The 3,850-nt window shown below is 37.7% G+C and overlaps 1 pseudogene; it reads left to right on the top strand.

The window, feature by feature from the left end:
• The first annotated feature begins 1,273 nt into the window (after positions 1-1,273).
• On the top strand, positions 1,274-2,756 carry LOC112817826 (histone acetyltransferase type B catalytic subunit-like; annotated as a pseudogene).
• The last annotated feature ends 1,094 nt before the right edge of the window (positions 2,757-3,850 follow it).

The raw sequence follows: 3,850 nt of genomic DNA, 5'->3' as shown, positions 1-3,850 counted from the left end.
ACATGAACAGAGACTTCTCCAAAGAAGACATACAAATGGCTAACAGACACATGAAAAAAATGTTCATCATCATTAGCCATCAGGGAAGTTCAAATCACAACCACATTGAGATATCACCTTACACCAGTTAGAATGGCAAAAATTGACAAGGCAAGAAACAACAAATGTTGGAGAGTTTGTGGAGAAAGGGGAACCCTCTTACACTGTTGGTGGGAATGCAAGTTGGTACAAGCCACTTTGGAAAACAGTGTGGAGGTGCCTCAGAAAATTCAAAATAGAGCTACCCTATGACCTAGCAATTGCTCTACTAGGTATTTACCTCAAAGACACAGATGTAGTGAAAAGAAGGGCCATATGCACCCTAATGTTCATAGGCAGCAATGTCCACAATAGCCAAACTGTGGAAAGAGCCGAGATGCCCTTCAACAGATGAATGGATAAAGAAGATGTGGTCCATATATACAATGGACTATTACTCAGCCATCAGAAAGCATGAATACCCAACTTTTGCATCAACATGGATGGGACTGGAGGAGATTATGCTAAGTGAAATAAGTCAAGCAGAGAAGTCAATTATCATATGGTTTCACTTATTTGTGGAACATAAGGAATAGCCTGGAGGACATTAGGAGAAGGAAGGGAAAAATGAAGGGGGGGGGAATCGGAAGGGGAGATGGACCATGAGAGACTATGGACTCTGAGAAACAAACTGAGGGTTTTAGAGGGGAGGGGTGGGGGGATGGGTTAGCCCGGTGATGGGTATTAAGGAGGGCACGTACTGCATGGAGAATTGGGTGTTATACGAAAACAATGAATCGTGGATCACCACATCAAAAACTAATGATGTTTTGTATGGTGAGTAACATAACATAATAAAATAAAATTTTAAAAAATCATAGGGAACAAAATGAGGGTTGTTGAATGGGAAGGGGTGGGGGATGGGATAACTGGGTGATGGACATTAAGGAAGGCACTTGATGTAATGAGCACTGGGTATTATATCAGACTGCTGAATCACTGACCTCCACCTCTGAAACTAATAATACATTATATGTTAATAAATTGAATTTAAATTAAAAAATTAAACAATATAGGAGTAAAAAAAGAAAAACCTTTTGCATAGTGAAGGAAACAGTCAACAAAACTAAAAGGCAACCTACAGACTGGGAAAAGATATTTGCAAATGACATATCTGATAAAGGGTTAGTATCCAAAATATATGAAGAACTTATAGATCCATCCTTCTTCAGCCATAAGCGCTTGTAGCTCAGAAATGGTCAGATATGGTACTATGGAGAAATTTTTGTTTTTATACGAGAGTGTCGTGAAAAAACTGGCAGAATAAAAATGTGACACCAACTAAAATTAGTTCATTTGCTTGAAGATCTTGAGAATGACATTAGAGTTTTCTTTCTTGAATATACCCATCAACTCTTTGGAGATGATGAAACTGCTTTTGGTTACAAGCGTCTAAAGATCCAGGGCACCTGGGTGGCTCAGTCGTTAAGCATCTGCCTTCGGCTCAGGTCATGATCCCAGGGTCCTGGGATTGAGCTCCTCATCGGGCTCCCTGCTCAGCAGGAAGCCTGTTTCTCCCTCTCCCACTTATCCTGCTTGTGTTCCCTCTCTCACTGTGTCTCTGTCAAATAAATAAAACCTTAATTAAAAAAAGTCTAAAGATCCTGTTATACTCTAATGCTGGTAGCCTGTCAACAATGTTCTGTGTTGAGTATGCATCTAAAGTTGATGAAAACTTTGTGTAGAAGCTAATGATGTAGAGGGCAAAACTAGACAAATAATTCTACCTGGATTTTGTACAAACATGAATGATTTTTCTCTCTTTACTGGAAAAAGAAGTTGATTTCACGCCATTTGGAACCTTATATATTCTGTTCTCAGTCCAACAGGAGGGGAACTTTACCTTTCAGATATACAAGGCTGACATGACATGTAGAGGCTTCCAAGAATATCATGATAGGCCTCAGACCTTTTTGATGTGGTTTATTGAAACTGCCAGTTTTATTGACATGGATGATGAAAGACAGCACTGCTTTCTAGTATTTGAGAAGTATAATAAGGATGGAGCTATGCTTTTTGTGACCATAGGCTACATGACAGTCTGTAAGTACTATGTGTACCCAGACAAAACTCAACCCAGTGTAAGTTAGATGCTGGTACTAACGCCATTTCAAGGTCTAGGCCATGGTGTTCAACTTTTTGAAACAGTTTATAGGAACACAATTGCATCTTCTTCTCTTCTTGATATTACAGAGGAAGATCCATCCAAATGGCATGTGAAATTAAGAGACTTTGTGCTTGTGAAGCTTTGTCAAGATTTGCCCTGTTTTTCTCAGGAAAAGTTGATGCAAGGATTCAACAAACATATGGCAGTAGAGGCACAACAGAAGTTCAAAATAAAGAAGCAACATACTAGACGGGTTTATGAAATTCTTTTGACTACTGTTAACTGACATGAGTGATGCTGAACAATACAGAAGCTATAGACTGGACTTTAAAAGAAGACTAATTAGCCCATATAAGAAAAGGCAGAGAGATCTTGTTAAAATGAGAAAATGTCTCACACCAGAAGAACTGACAAACCAGATGAACCAAATAGAAATAAGCATGCAACATGAACAGCTGGAAGAAAGCTTTCAGGAACTTGTGAAAGATTACCAATGTGTTATTGAATACCTCATTCAAGAGTAAAGATTATTCTGCTCTGTACAGGAAGTTTGCAAATTTCTGTACATTGTGTTGTGGAAAAGCTAATGATGAGTTTAATTTTAAAATCTTCTTTTTTATTATATGTTAGTCACCATACATTACATCATTAGTTTTTGATGTAGTGTTTCATGATTCATTGTTTGCATATAACACCCAGTGTTCCGTGCAATACATGCCCTCCTTAATACCCATCACTGGGCTAACCCATTCTCCCACCCCCCACTCCTCTAAAACATTCAGTTTGTTTCTCAGAGTCCATAGTCTCTCATCGTTCATCTCCTCCTCTGATTCCCCCCCTTCATTTTTCCCTTCCTTCCCTTAATGCCCTCCATTCTATTCCTTAGTGTTCCACAAATAAGTGAAACCATATGATAATTGACTTTCTCTGCTTTACTTATTTCACTTAACATAATCTCCTCCAGTCCCATCCATGTTGATGCAAAAGTTGGGTATTCATCTTTTCTGATGGCTGAGTAATATTCTATTGTATATATGGACCACATATTCTTTATCCATTCATGTACTGAAGGTCATCTTGGCTCTTTCCAAAGTTTGGCCATTTAAAATCTTGTAACATTTACTTATATTAAAAGTTATCTATCTTATCTTTGGTTGAATATTTTCTTTTGGAGAGATTGTATATTTAAAATACTGCTTAGAGTCTATGCACATATATCACATTTAAAAATATATATAGCTCCTGATATACCACTGTAATTGCTTTCCTTCTTAATGGTATAATAAATGTTTAGTTGTGATAAAAAAGAACTTACAGAATTCAACACCAAAAAATGAATTATCCACTTAAAAAATGGGCAGACGTCATGAATAGATATTTTTCCAAAGAAGACATCCAGATGGCCAACAGACACGTGAAAAGATGCTCAATATCACTCATCATCAGGGAAATACAAATCAAAACCACAATGAGGTATCACATCATAGAATGGCTAAAATCAATAACACAAGAAACAAGTGTTGGTGAGGATGTGGAGAAAAAGGAATCCTCTTGCACTGTTGGTGGGAATACAAACTGGTGCAGCCACTCTGGAAAACAGTATGGAGGTTTCTCAAAAAGTTAAAAATAGAACTACCCTACAATCCAGCAATTGCACTACTAAGT

Source organism: Callorhinus ursinus, unplaced genomic scaffold, assembly GCF_003265705.2.
Source record: "Callorhinus ursinus isolate GAN/ISIS: 27379988/994484 unplaced genomic scaffold, GSC_fseal_2.0 scaffold95, whole genome shotgun sequence".
NCBI lineage: Eukaryota > Metazoa > Chordata > Mammalia > Carnivora > Otariidae > Callorhinus > Callorhinus ursinus.
The sequence above is the reverse complement of the archived record's forward strand: the minus strand, read 5'-3'. Positions and strand labels throughout refer to the sequence as shown.